At 46.1% G+C, this 15,624-nt stretch overlaps 1 protein-coding gene across 1 annotated transcript in view; it reads left to right on the top strand.

Moving 5' to 3' along the window:
- Positions 1-12,181: 12,181 nt before the first annotated feature.
- LOC122553815 (bcl-2-modifying factor-like) overlaps positions 12,182-15,624 on the top strand; it is a 171,341-nt gene continuing 167,898 nt past the window's right edge. Inside the window, exon 1 of the mRNA XM_087990103.1 lies at positions 12,182-12,326. The gene's annotated coding sequence lies outside the window, so the exon portion shown is untranslated. The remainder of the gene's footprint in view (positions 12,327-15,624) is intronic.

Raw genomic sequence — 15,624 nt, 5'->3', positions numbered from 1 at the left:
AATTGGACTATGAAAGAATACTACCATTATATAAATAGAAACATGTAAATGTTGACTGTAAAAACTTGTGCAAGCATCTAAAAAGGAAGAGAGTAGCTAAATAAGCATTGGTCTCTTAGATGATGAAATTGCAGAATTAATACAGTAATGGGAAACAAGGAACTGAACTTCAAGAACAAAGAACAAAGAACATTACAAAACAGGAACAGGCCCTTCAGCCCTCCAAGCCTGCGCTGATCCAGATCCTCTATTTAAATCTGCCATCTAGTCTCCCTCTGCTCCCTGCCCATTCATGTATCTGTCTAGATACATCTTAAATGACTTTATCGTTCCTGCCCCTACCATCTCTGCTGGCTGCGCATTCCAGGCACCCACCACCCTCTGCATGAAGACCTTTCCACATATATCTCCCCGAAACTTTTCCCTTCTCACTTTGAACTCGTGACCCCTAGTAATTGAGTCCTCCACTCTGGGAAAAAAGTTTCTTGCTATCCACCCTGTCGACACCTCTCATGGTTTTGTAGGCCTCAATCAGATCCTGTCTCCCCCCCCCAAACCAACCGCCTTCTTTCCAATGAAAATAATCCTAATCTACTTAATCTCTCCTCATAGCTACCACCCTCCATACCAGACAGCATCCCGGTGAACCTCCAATGCACCCTCTCCAAAGCTTTTTGGTAATGTGGCGACCAGACCTGTATGCAGTATTCCAAATGTGGCTGAACCAAAGTCTTATACAACCGTAACACGACCTGCCAACTGTTGTACTCAAAACCCCGTTCAATGAAGGAAAGCATGCTGTGTGCCTTCTTAACCACTCTACTGACCTGCGTTGCCACCTTCAGGAAACAATGGACCTGAACACCCAGATCTCTCTGTATGCCAATTTTCCCCAGGACCTTTCCATTTACTGTATAGTTCACTCTGGAATTGCATCTTCCAAAATGCATCACTTCGCATTTGTCCAGATTGAACTCCATCTGCCATCTCTCTGCCCAACTCCCCAATCTACCTATTCAAGCTAATACCTTGTGTCTGTTTTTAGAGCAGAAGACACATTAAAAATCCCAAGAATGGTAGAAAATCAAGGCGCAAAAATGAAGGGGAAAGAACCACAATCGCTGGAGAAAATTGACCAGATAAACTAACCGGACTAAAGACCAACAAATCCCCTGGACCTGATGAGCTGTACCCCTGGACTGAATGAAGTGGTTGCAGAGTTGCAGATGCATCAGTTATAATTTGCTTGATAAGAACAGTCAGCAAAAGGATATAGACTGGCAGATGGAGTATAATGTGGGAAAGAGTGTCCACTTAGGAAAGAGGATTAGAAAAGCAGCACGTTATAATGGAGCGATGCTGCAGCACAGTGTGAGCTGAGTGTCCTTTTTGACAAATCACAAAGTGTTAGCGTGCAGGTACAGCAAGTAAATAGCGAATGCAATTGGAATCTTGGGCTTTATTCGAAGGTGAATGGAGTATAAAGGAATGGCAGCCTTGCTACAGCTGTACAGGACATTGCTAAGACTTCATACGGAGCACTGTGTAGACTTCTGGTCTCCTCACTCGAGGAGAAATATATTGGCATTGGAAGCAGTTCAAAGCATCAGCTGATTCTTGGGATGAGGAATTTGTTTCCATGAAAGATTAAGCAGACTGGGTCAATACTCATTGGAGTTTAGGGGAATGAGAGGTGGCCAATGGTAGAGTGAAGATCATTGGGAATGCACAAGACCGGAATTGGAGGAACACCATGTTCTTGTGGAGTTGTAGGGCTGGTGGAAGGTAAAGGAAGAGATGGGAAACAGCATGAAGAATTCAGACACAAACACAGCGCTAATGCAGTGGGCCTTCAACCTTGCTCATACCCCTTGACACATCCCTCAATACAGCTCCAAAACAAATCCCTTTTTGTCTGATTTCATTTTCTCCTTGGACTTTTCATTTAATCCCCAGCCCCCACCCCCACCAACCAACCACCTACATTTTCCTCCTCGGAGTTTGCTCCTCTGAATTATTATTGCCGTCTTTATTCGTCATTACAATATGCAATCTAACCACACATCGAGCAACAGAACAAAGTATTCACATGCTTCCAGGTCCTTCGGCATTTTGGATGGATTGCTCAAGATTTAATTTGTTCTAACATCTGCCTTAGCTACTTTCAAGTTTTAATTCCTCATTCATTCACAGGATGTGGCTGTCGCTGGCTGGGCCAGCAGTTATTGCCAGTCCCTGGTTGCCCTTGAGAAGGTGGTGGTGAGACCTGCTTTACTGAACTGCACTGCAGAAGTCACAAGGACAAAAGAGAGAGGAGCCTTCCACATCCATCAAAGTTTCACCTGCACACCCACCAATGTCATTTATTGTATCCGTTGCTCCCGATGCGGTCTCCTCTACATTGGGGAGACTGTACGCCCCCCCCAGCAGAGTGCTTCAGGAAACATCTCTGGGACACCCGCACCAATCAACCCCACTGCCCCGTGGCCCAACAATTCAACTCTCCCTCCCACTCTGCCGAGGAGATGGAGGTCCTGGGCCTCCTCCACCGCCGCTCCCTCACCACCCGACACCTGGAGGAAGAACGCCTCATCTTCCGCCTCGGAACACTTCAACCCCAGGGCATCAATGTGGGCTTCACCAGTTTCCTCATTTCCCCTCCCCCCACCTTACCTCAGTTCCAACCTTCCAGCTCAGCACTGTCCCCATGACCTGTCCTACCTGCCAATCTCCCTTCCCACCCATCCGCTCCACCCTTCCCTCTGACCTATCACCTCCATCCCCACCCCCATTCACCTATTGTACTCTTTGCTACCTTCTCCCCAGCCCCACCCCACCCCCATTTACCTCTCCACCCTGGAGGCTTCCTGCCTCTATTCCTGATGAAGGGCTTTTGCTTGAAACGTCGATTTTCTTGCTCCTCGGATGCTGCCTGAACTGCTGTGCTTTTCCGGCACCAACTCTGGAGGTGATCTCAACTCTGATTTCCAGCATCTGCAGTCCTTACTTTTGCCGATGAGCAGGAGTAGCCCTCTGAGCCTGCTTGCTATTTAGTATGGATAGAGACAAAAAAAACTGCAAATGATGGAATCCAAAATAGACAGGCAGGACGGTGGAAGAACACAGCAAGCCAGGCAGCATCAGGAGGTGGAGAAGTCGACATTTCGGGTGCAACCCTTCTTTACTGTAAACACGGCTGATCTTGGGGGCTTCAACTCCAATTTCCTTCCTGCTTCTCACATCCCTTCTTCCATGACGGACCAAAAATCTGGCCTATCCCTACAAACTCAAGTTCCACACACTCTACAGAATTCCAAAAGAGCCATGACATCTTGAGAGTGAAGTCATTTCTTGTCACCTCATCCTGAGACTAGGCCTCTGTGTCCTGCCCAGTGGAAACAATCTCTCATCTTCTGTGCTATCAAGTCCCTTCAGAATCTTTTGTCCAGCCCGTGAGGTGAAGGTCCTCCAGTACTCCTGGGTTTTGACCCAACAATGATGACGGCCATCCAGATTAGGACAGCATGTGACTTGAAAGGTAACCTGTAGGGGGTGGTGCTTCCATGTGCCTGCTGTCATTATTCGACAAGGTGGCAGAAGCCTTGGATTTGGGAAGTGTTGCTGAAGAAAATCTGTTACTGCTTCATTGTGTCTTGTAGGTAGGACACACTGCAGCCACAGTGGAGCAGGGCAGTGAATGTTGAAGTGCTGAACAAATGAAGTCTTTTCTGTATTGTGGAACTGTACCCATCCAGGCCAGTAGTGAGCTTTCGCTTTCCTGACTTATGTTTTGCTGATCTGAAGATTTTACAGAAGTCAGGGTGACACAGTGTCTCAGCAGTTAGCACTGCTGCCTCACTGCATCAGAGGCCCAGGTTGGATTCCAGCCTTAGGTAAATGTGTGGAGTTTGCACGTTCTCATTTGGCTGTGTGGGTTTTCACCTGGTGCTCGGGTTTCCTCTCAAAGTCCAAAGATTTGCAGATTAGGTGGATTAGCCAATGAAAATGGAGGATTATGGGGATAGCATAGTGGAGTAGCCTGAGAGGGAGCTCTTTGGAAAGTTAGTGTGGACTTGATGGGCTGAAGGACCTGCGTCTAAGTCAGGAGACCAATCACAGGATACTTTTGTCTGCATCTCAGGGCTGTTCACTCAGTCTCTAAGCGAACACTAGCCTTGAACCCGCATAGATTCTTTCTTATTTCCAATCGTGGAAATAAATCCACAGCAAAATCCCTCAAGGTGAAACAAAAGGTAGGGTTTATTTAATAGAACAGTCAAAATGCAGAGGAACTGGCTTGCTATTTAGTTCACACTGAGGCATACAAGGTAGAAAGAAAGAGACAGGGAAGGAAAGAAATTGCAACTTATGAACTTCTTTCAAAAACTCAAAGATTTTGGAATGAGTTTTGATGCCAGTCGCCCAATTAGCAGTCTGTCAGTGGTTGAAATTGTAACGATTCTTTTCCTGGGAGTTGGGGTGTAAATGAAAGGACAGCAGCATTTCCTGTACAGGTAGTCCTGTTGAGAGAGGCAGATCAACTCCAAGATTCTTTCTGTAGATAAGACTTTCAGGAGGGAGATGCCTTCAAGCTGCTAAAGCCTGGAGCTGCTCTTCTCCTGCTGTTAAGGCCAGCAATGGAAGTCAAAAATCAAAACAATAATGCCCACTCTGACTACTCCACTATGCCATCCCCATAACCCTCCATTTCCCTTGGCTAATCCACCGTTCAGCAAGTGCAGGTTCCAGTCTGAGTGGTTTCTGTTTCGGCCACTCAGAGGAACAAGAAATCTCAACCATCCTCATCAAAATGGCCATTGTGAGGAGAGGAGGTGTTAATGACTCATCTCAGTGGCTCATTGGAATGCGATTAACATCTTGGTATTTTTTAGATTAGATTACTTACAGAGTGGAAACAGGCCCTTCAGCCCAACAAGTCCACACCGACCCTCCAAAGAGCAACCTACCCAGACCCATTTCCCTCTGACTAATGCACCTAACACTACTGGCAATTTAGCGTGGCCAATTCACCTGACCTGCACATTTTTGGACTGCGGGAGGAAACCGGCGCACCTGGAGGAAACCCACGCAGGCATAGGGAGAACATGCAAACTCCACACAGACAGTTGCCTGAAGCGGGAATTGAACCCAGGTCTCTGGCGTTGTGAGGCAGCAGTGATAACCACTGTGCCACTGTGCTGCCCACGGTAGCAATTTGCAATTCCTTTGTGTCACAGTTTTCTTGGGAATCGGGACAACTTTGGGAAGCTCTTAGTCACAGCAGGTTGCAGGCCAAGTCTCCAGGTGCTAGTGAACAGGTTGTCTGGACTTGCAGAGTGTTGTCAATGCTCCAGCTATGTCATGCGATTATTAATCACATCTTAGGTGTTCAGCAGTATTAAATATGCTTAAACAGGAGAATCATGAAGAGAAGATAATTTTGCAAAACAAAAATCATGATTTCTCTTCCTGCCCTCTGGCGATTGCACATCACTGACATCTCTTTGGGGCGATGCTACATTCAGCTTAACGTCCGAGAAGGAAGGAGGAAGATCTTGCTCCATCCTTTATGGACAACAGGAAGTGCCATTCCCTCACCGCCCACAAAATCTAGCCCAACGTTAATTCTCCAAAGCAACACCAAGTGGAAACAGATTAACTGCTCTTTCATCTCATGGCTTGGTTTGTTAACATCTTGTCTTAACATACACTTCGATTAAAAAAAAATTCTTGATTGGCTGTGGAATTCTTCGGTGGGGAGGGTGCCCCCTATGGTTGTGAAAGTTACGGTAGAAATCCGCATTTGTTCCCGAATTTCTTGGACTGAGAATAAATCACTGCTTTGTTATGCACTTCAAAAATTTTGAACCATATGTGCAGCAGGAATCCAGTTTGTAGCACTGCATTTCTTTTCGTCTTGCTCTGTGAAGACACCATGTCTTCTGCCTGTTTGCTGTTAGGGTTGGCATCTTGGAACAAGCTTGTACTCTGCAGCTGTGCTGTTGAACCCTGGCCATTTACAAATAACAGCTAGCTGCTCCACAGGTCATACTGTTGGCATGGAAAGGTTGCTATATATGTTTAGGAGGAACAGCTGCTCTGTGACCACATTGACGTCATCCTACCCAATGTATCAGGGAGGATGACGGATTAAACTCCTGCCATTTATGTAAAGAGAAAAGTCCCCCCCTTCATGATATTCGAAGCTGGATTTCTCAATCCCTGGCCCCGGGTGATTTTACTTAACTGATGTGCAAAATTTTCAAACGTACTGACTGCTGAATCATCCGAAAAATTGGCTGAGTGTCAACTTCAAGGAGTTTCAAGGAGGGTCTCTCTCTCTCTCTCTCTGTCAACATTCAGCAATGCATCTTGCGTGGTTCTCCGCTGCTTACCTCAGAAAGTGGGCGTTACGGTGCCACCCTCATGCTGTCGTGCACTCAGTGTCGGAGGACGTTCTCGCCACTGCTGGGCCCTTCCTGGTTTGCTGCCACCGTCCATGTGCTTTAAAGCCCAGCTGGGCACCAGGTCAAATGGGTTCCTGCCCTTCACGGTAAATATAGCATAAGGGAAATGAGAAGTAAAGATTTGTGAGGGCAACTAGGTAGTCTGGTTGACACTTCATTGTAAATAGATGGTCAAGCACGTAAAAATCAGCCCTTTAAACCACAAACTGATCAGTTGTCTTTGTAGCTACAACTATAAGGTTGAAGCTGCAGAGATTACCCATCCTTCAAGCCACTATACTCTTTCCCTAATCCCCATAATGTCTCAGGATTGTGCAAGCAGCATGGTCTGTGAAGCCCTCAAGCAGTTGTTAAATTTAACTTTTATTAAAAAACGGGAAAACTGAAGAAAGAGCGAATCGAAAAAGCTACATTTGCTTCCAGTACTAAACAGGGGCTGCTTGTTTTTTTTCAGAAACATCAAGTTTACAGTTAATGTATGATGGCTTCACACAGCTCAGATCTATTAGATTAGGTAGACAGGCAGGAGGCTGGAAGAACACAGCAAGCCAGGCAGCATTAGGAGGTGGAGAAGTCAACGTTTCAGGTGTAACCCTTCTTCACGAGTGGAACAGCAGTCCCGAAGAAGGGTTACACCTGAAACATTGACTTCTCCACCTCCTAATGCTGCCTGGCCTTGTTGTGTTCTTCCAGCTTCTTGGTCTACCCTTTTAAACTGAAAGTAAACCTCTCCCTACTCTTTTACTCTGAAAGTAAAGTTCTCCCTACCCTGCTGCATCACAGCGATGGTGATGTTCCTTCTGCTCAATATTTTTTTTTAGATTACTTACAGTGTGGAAACAGGCCCTTCAGCCCAACAAGTCCACACTGACCCTCTGAACAGCAACCCACCCAGACCCATTCCCCTACGTTTACCCCTTCACCTAACAATACGAGCAATTTAGTATGGCCAATTCACCTAACCTGCACATTTTTGGACTGCGGGAGGAAACCGGAGCATCCAGAGGAAACCCACGCAGACACAGGGAGAATGTGCAAACTCTACACAGAGAGTTGCCTGAGGCGGGATCTGGACCCAGGTCCCTGGTGCTGTGAGGCAGCAGTGCTAACCACTGTGCCACCGAGTTTGTTAAGAAGTAACATATTAGATAAGATACGTAAGTGAATTAAACAAAGCAGGTATACAACAGTAACAACTGAAGATGATTCACTGATACTAGAGAATGAACAAGCCCTTGGTGCAGAATGCATCAATCTCAGTAAAGATGAGGGGGGCTGTGTTGTGATCTCTCACCGATGAGTTAGGGAACTCTTCCCTGGGTCTTCCTCCTCCTCTGGTCCATCTTGACTCTGGTGAAGACAGCTCCCTGACAAGGACTGCTGCCTATATGGATGACCTGATGAGGACTGCCCTCTGCTCCCACTTCCCTATTTCTAGAGGCTGGTAGTTCGTGCTGTGTTAAACAATTGTCTGAATCCTTTGACCAGTGGCTAAGGGCAGATACTCATGATGCCAGGGTGACTGTTGTTCATTTCTCATTCTCATTTGAAAGTTAGATTTTATTCCTGTAAGAATAAAATCTTCTGGTATTCCCAAACAGTGCATTCATACTAGGATAATGTGGCTCCCAATAAACATCTCTCTTCATAATGAAGACTACGTACTACTGTAACGCAGTTATAGAGTCATAGAGGTGTACAGCACGTAAACAGACACTTCAGTCCAACTTGTCCATGAGTACACAGGATATACTGAATAATGGGGACCCCAACTTCCAATATAATAAGTGGCCAATACTTGTCAATGTGGGCCTGGTGTATGATTTGAGGGAAATGTCAGGCTAATGATGTTCCAACTGACCTGCTGCTCTTGTCCATCTCAGTGATAGATGTTAAAAGGTTTGCTCGGGGCTGAAGGCAGTAAGCACTGGGGCACACTTTCACAAGCTGCCACTGCCTCAATACCAATTACAATTGGCGATTTTTCACCAGTTACCAACCTATATCGTCAGCCCCATACAAACATAATGGAACAGCCCATATTCCTTTATATGTTTCAATCCCACAATTGTTCTAAGTGTTGTGATCATGAGAAATTGCTGGGAGGTCGGTGGCCCGCAGCTGTACTCAACACCTTGCACCAGCAGCGACCTTTGGCCCAGAGGTTGAGGGATGGGGCATTCCTAAATGTTCATGGAGGGGTAGACCCCCTTAGCTCCCACTGCATTCACAAGCTTGGAGGGTAGCATGTCAGGTTGGCTAACTCCACCCACCAAGTAATCACTGAAAAATTCCAGTTGGATGCAGTGCTACATTCTTTTGATTTCAGCTCAAAGCCAGGAACCAAGCGTTATGAGAATAGTTATCCTGGGGTACCATATTCACTGCTGCACTGCAAAGCAATGCATCTCAACACATGCGACAGTCCCTTCATTGATTCTATCGGCGATCCAAAGTTTGTGGGTCGGTAGCTGTTTCGCCTCCTACCCAGTCTTCTCGAAAATATTCGGGAGTCCGGTGGCTCAGTGGTTAGCACTGCTACCTCACAGTGGCGGGGACCCGGGTTCAGTTCCAGCCTCGGGCAACTGTCTGTGTGGAGTTTGCGTGTTCTCCCTATGTCTGTGTGGGTTTCCTCTGGGTGCTCTGGTTACCTCCCACAGTCCAAAGATGTGCAGGTTACGTGGCCTCGCCATGCTAAATTAACCTATAGTGTTCAGGGACGTGTAGGTTAGGTGCATTAGCCATGGGATAAATGCACGGCTATAGGATTTGGGTGAAATTCTCTTTGGATGGTCAGTGTGGACTTGTTGGGCTGAATGGTCTGTTTCCATGCTGGAGGGATTCTATGGTGCCAGCAGGGGTGGGAAAATTCCAGGCCCAGTTTCCTTCCTTCCTACTTTCAACGATCTCACCATTAAAACTTTGCCCCTTCTCTGCACATCTCCCCCTGCCCATACCCTCAACCTCATGACTCCACCATTCTCACGCCACCTGGCAAATGCTGAACAAAAGTGCTTCCAGAAGTTGAAGAAAGAACAGCATTCTTCCTTAATCCTTTAATGATTTTTCTCCTCGTGTCTGCTCATGGCAGTGTCCTGCAAAATAGTTTGCAAATCCCGGAGAGTCAGGGATAAGCCCGGAGAGTTGTCGCTGTCCTGCCTTGCCTTGGCTGGTTTAATCCATCTCCAAAGGTTGCAGTTTGTCGAAGAAGGAGACAACGTCAGCGTTTTCTAGAAGTTGCTGCTTTTTAAGGCATGTTGTAAATAAATTTCTTTCTCCTTTTGACAAGTCCGTCCACACAGAACTGTAGGAGTGGTTGCATTGTCTGCCTGATTGCTACAGATAATGAGGGTCAGAAGCTTTGTTGCAGTGAAAGACTTGCCTGCCATGACCTTTGACCCTGGACTGGCTTGGCACTGCTGCTAGCAGTAAGCCTTTATTAGGCCTAAAGTGGTAATGACTGTTATTACTTGGACAGAAGGAAAGGTTTTAACAATCAGTGGAATGAGGGAAGGTGATTTAGTCCATCAAACCCATTCTATCTCATGCTGAGATTTAGAATTACATTGTGATGTTTTGACTGAGCTAAGAAAGACTGCTTAATGGTCTGTTTGAGCAACTTAATATCTCTACATTATGGCAATGTCATGCTCCCATCTGCAGACAAACAATCAAACCCTAGCATTAATGACTAAACAATTCCAGATTACCTCTTTCAAATTGGGGTTTCGCTGTTGCTTTCCAGCTCTCTAGTAGGACACAGGACACTCCCAATAGAATTTCTGGGTGCAATCTGGATCCAATTTGAGTTTGACATTGTGTTGACTTTCCAAAATGAAGTTAAGGTTGAAATTCCTACTCTCACTTATTTACACAATCACCAAGCATTAAAAGCATTTGCAGAACTGGACTGAGGATTTGGCTTCAGGCGGCACTCGCACAATGATGTTAGTGGACCATTGATCACTTCCGCCTTCATTTTCCAAAACTCCATGGATTCAGGAAAGGTTTCACCAGACTGGGAATTAGTAATTATAATTCGAGAAGTGAGTGAGGTACAGGAAAGAAAACCATAAGCCAGTTCGCTTGAAGTCTGTCACAGGGACGGTGTTAGAATTGATCATTACAGAAGCTCTTGCTGCAAACTTAGAAACACTCAATCCAATAAGGAAGAGCTTTCATCCAACGAAAGTCATCTTTAACCAAAGGATTGGGGTTCTTTGAAGGAGTAACATTCACTGTGGATAAGGAGGAGCCTGTAGCCATAAAGTCATACAGCAGAGTCATACAGAAAACAGACCCTTTGGTCCATCTCATTCACACTCAGCAGACACTCTGATCTGATCTGGTTCCATTTGCCAGATTTGGCCCATATCCCTCTAAACCCTTCCTATTCATGTCGCCATCTTTCAGAACGGCTGTGATGGCTTCAGAACTCTCTGCTTCAAAGAGCAGGTTTATTACATCTTTTTAAGACAGTGGGGGAGAGATTCTCATTAGACAAGTGAAGCAAGGGTTCTCGGAGGCAGATGGGAATGTGGAATCAGAAACACAATGTCCTGGTGAGCCAGCTCGAGGGATTGAATGGTCCACTTCTGTACGTTCATACATTCTGACCATCTGAATGGAGCCGAACCACGTCCCCAAGCAGAGAGCAGACAAGTGGGGAGGCTGCCTAACTGGGGGTCACTGAGACAGCCCTGTGGCTGGTCAGGTTTTTACCCCCAATGGCTAGGTCCCGAAACCCACTGTAAATTTCAAGCCAATATTTTTGAAATTAGGAGTTAAGAATCACAAACATGGCTTGCAGTCCATGTCATTCGCCTTAAACTTCCTCAGACTCTCTACACTAGTTTCAGGTGTTGGTAATGCAATGCAAACTCCCAGAAACCTAAGGCAATATTTTTTATCGCATAATGATTTAAGAAATTGTTCTTTGCCATGCTTCATTTTGTGGTGGAGAATGGCTTGTGGGGGGCGGGAGGAGGGGGGGGGGGGGGCGGCGGCGGTGGTTGATGGTGCATGGTATTAAAGAGGAGTAATTGTGGGAGGCTCTATTTTGTGGCCCTAGGATACATGACACCACATTGGCAGTAAGGTTATATCAGCCCCTCAGCATCTCCAACAGTCTTTACAACCAGTGCGTTACTTTAGGGGCGTAATTTGGCAACGTAGGAAAACACAGCTGACAATTTGCAATTGGCAGGCTCCCACAAAGAGCAATGTGATGGGGATCAGAACATTTGTTTTTTATGATGTTGGCTGAGAGATAAGCATTGTCCAGGACACAGGAGAGCTCCCCTGCTCTTGTACAAAATGCTGTTGTTGTTCCTCCTGACCAAATTTAATGTCTCATTTGGTGCTGCACCAAACAGTAGGCCAGAGTGCTGTGCTCACGTCTTTGTGCAGGATAACATAGCAGTGGGTGTAGACTAAAGCATAACATCTGGCAGCATCACAGGCTCGACTGCTGTATCTGTCCTCACCCAAGCAGATAGAAATATTGCTGCTAATGCATCAAGGTAGTAAGCAGAAGGTTGGTGTGATTGCCGCCACCAATTTGTGAATCCACTTGAAAACTGGAGATTGAGTCGAGGCAGATTCAGTCATAATTGACTCGCTGGAAGTCACCCCTTTCAGATGGGTTGCTTCTGTCTCTGTCTGTTCTCGCGACTGGACACGAAAGGCGGTATTTTGAAAAAGAACAGTGACGTTTCTCCCTAATATCCTGGCCAATATTTACGCAGCGTTACAAAGACAGAGGATCTGATCATCATCATACAGCTGTTTTGTGAGAACTTGCTGGAACCGAATGGGCTGTAGCGTTTCCTTCATTACAGCAGCGACTTCACTTCAGATGTAAGTAATTGGCTTTTGTGACATTCTGAGGATGTGAAAGGTGCTACAAAAAGTCAGGTTATTTCTTTTCACCGTCGAAGATAGATGCTGTAGGCTCACATGTCTTCTGATTTACATCATTCATGTCAAAGTAATCTGATGTTACTACTTACATTTGTATCTAACTGCTAAATGGCTCTGTTAAAGACTGTTTTTGTTAGACAAGACGCATTCTTCTCCCCTCCATTTGTTTGCAATGAGTTTCTGTATTCTCCCTTTTTTCCCAATGACTTAAAGGCTTTGTAGCAGTGAAAGGATGACCTGAGGTGACCCTTGATCTGGAGCTCACTTAACATTACTGCTTAAAGTAACCTTTTGAGCAGTTAAGTGTGTTACAGCTCAAGCGGGAAAGAACTTACAGTCACTCTACGAGGTAGGAGGATGTTCAGGCCATCTGCTTCCTTCTATCCAGTGCAGGGAAAAGATTTGTCTTCTTGGGTGAGGTAAGCAATGCTATCCAATGGCCCAACCCACTTCCACAAATGTTTCCAGGAAATAGAGGAATGAGCTAGATCCTAGATTCAATTTCCCCATCCCAGGAAGCAGTGATCACATGAGAAAACAGCCTGGGTGCCATGAATTTTGGATAAATCCTCAAGTGAATTGCTCATGTGGAAAATTCACTTGACTGATACCTGGGAATGGAGAGGTTATCTTATGAGGAATGCTTGGATAGGCTGGGCCTATATCGACGGGAGTTTGAAAGAAAGAGGGGTGGCCTCATTAAAACGGATCAGATCCTGAGAGGACTTGACAGGCTGAATGCCAAAAGGATGGTTTCCCCTGTGGGAGAGGTTCGTCTAGTCTTTCAAAAAGTGGTCTTCCATTAAAAGTAGAAATGAGGAGAAACCTTTTTATTCTCAGAGTTGTGAATCAATGGTGCCCACCTCCTCAGAGGTTTATTAAATATCTGTAAAGTAAAGGTAAATCGATTCTTGACCACCAAGAAAGCCAAAGGTCATAGAGTCATAGAGATATACAGCACAGAAACAGACCCTTCGGTCCAACTCATCCATGCCGACCAGATATCCCAGCCCAATCTAGTCCCATCTGCCAGCACTTGGCCCCATCACTCTAAATCCTTCCTATTCATATACCCATGCAGATGCCTTTTAAATTTTGTAATTGTACCAGCCTCCACCACTTCCTCTGGCAGCTCATTCCATACACGGACCACCCTCTGCGTGAAAATGTTGCCCCTTAGGTCCCTTTTATATCTTTCCCCTCTCACCCTAAACCTATGTCCTCTAGTTCTGGACTCCCCGATCCCAGGGAAAAGACTTTGTCTATTTATCCTATCCATGCCCCTCATGATTTTATAAATCTCTATAAGGTCACCCCTCAGCCTCTGATGCTCCAGGGAAAAAGACATGGAATTTGTCACTGAGGAGATACTGGAGCAAGTTAGCACAGAAATGAACCCTTCGGTCCAACTCGTCCATACCAATCAGATATCCTAAGCTGATCTAGTCCCATTTGGAAGTGTTTGTCCCATATCCCTCCAAACCCTTCCTGTTCATGTACCCATCCAGATGTCCTTTAAATGGTGTAAGTCCACCATTTCCTCTGGCAGATCATTCCATACACGCACCACCATCTGTGTGAAAAAGTTGCCACTCAGGTCACTTTTAAATCTTTCCCCTCTCACCTTAAACTATGCCCTCTAGTGTTGGACTCCCCTACCTTGGGAAAATGACCTTGGCTATTCACCCTATCCATGCCTCTCATAAACCTCTATAAGATCCTCCCTCAGCCTCCAACACTCTGGGGAAAATAGCCCCAGCCTGTTCAGCCTCTCCCATAGCTCAAATCCTCCAACCCTGGCAACATCCTTGTAAATCTTTGGGGTAAGTAGGAAATGGAATCAAGGCCACAATCAGATGGTGTTTATGAATGGCAGAGCAGAATAAAGGATTGAATGGCCTGTTCCTAATTCATACCTTATATGTCTCTGGAGGGATGAGTCGAGAGTGCAGTGTTGGAAAAGCACAGCAGGTCAGGCAGCATCCGAGGAGCAGGAGAATCGGCTTAAGCCCTTCATCAGGAATGAGACTTGTGAGCCAAAGGGGTGGAGAGATAAATGGCAGGGGAGTGGGGCTGGGGTGGGGAAGGTACTTGAGAGTGGGATAGGTAGATGGAGGTGGGGGGGTAATGGTGATAGATCGGAGAGGAGGATGGAGCAGAGAGGTGGGAAGGAAGATGGACAGATAGGACAGGTCATGAGGGTGGTGCCGAGTTAAAACTGGGATCAGGTGGGTGGAGGGGAAATAGGAAACTGGTGAAATTCACATTGCTCCTGTATGGTTGGAAAGTCCCAAGGTGGAAAATGAGGCGTTTTTCCTCTAGGCGTCGCGTAGTTAAAATTTGGCAATGGAGGAGGCCCAGCACCTGCATGTCCTTGGCAGAGTGGGAGGGGGAGTTAAAGTGTTTGGCCATGGGGCGGTGGGGTTGTTTGGTGCAGATGTCCCGGAGATGTTCTCTGAAGTATTCTGCAAGTAGGCTTCCTGTCTCCCCAATGTAGAGGAGACCGCATCGGGAGCAACGGATACAGTAAATGACATGAATGGAACTGCAGGTAAATCTATGATGGGTGTGGAAGGCTCCTTTGGGGCCTTGGACGGAGCAGAGGGGGAGGTGTGGGTGCAGGTTTTACTATCCTTGCAAAGGTCTTGCAATCCAACTATTGATGAGGATGAAATGGACTCATGAGGGACATATGCGGATAGAGTAGTTCACTACTATTCACCATCAAGCTCCTCCTCCGTTCCTCAGGAGTAATTTGACACTGAACATTATCAGGCTTCAGTGGTTCCATTCCCCATGAAACAGGTCAGAGTAGCACAGCACAGGCCTCAGTCCTTTCCTAAGATGGCAATCAAAGTCTCATTTCTCTCTCACTGTTTGTGGCACCTTGCTCTGGGCAAGTTGGCTGCTGGATCTCCTACAACACAACACTGACTGATCTTCAGTGGGGCTGAAGTGGTTTGGGAGTATCCAAAGTTATTTAAGACACTATACACATACATCATCTTTTCACTGAACACAAAGCTTAATGACTTACAGTGGAAACCCGTGCTCTTGGTATATTTTAATTCTATGCCTGGGCCTTTTACCCTGATGAATGGCTTACTTCTGCTCCTACACCGTATAGCCTAATGTGCCAAGCTTTCAGAATAGTGCCTCAAAATTATGGCAGGGGCAGAGGCTTGGGTTTACAGTGTGGTTAGTTCAACAATGAGCCATGCATCAAAAGCTGAAA

This window comes from Chiloscyllium plagiosum, unplaced genomic scaffold (genome assembly GCF_037043375.1).
Source record: "Chiloscyllium plagiosum isolate Xiang-an unplaced genomic scaffold, Cpla_swu_hap1 HiC_scaffold_8, whole genome shotgun sequence".
Taxonomy (NCBI): Eukaryota; Metazoa; Chordata; class Chondrichthyes; order Orectolobiformes; family Hemiscylliidae; genus Chiloscyllium; species Chiloscyllium plagiosum.
Note: the sequence above shows the minus strand (reverse complement) of the source record. Positions and strands in the feature narration are given on the sequence as shown.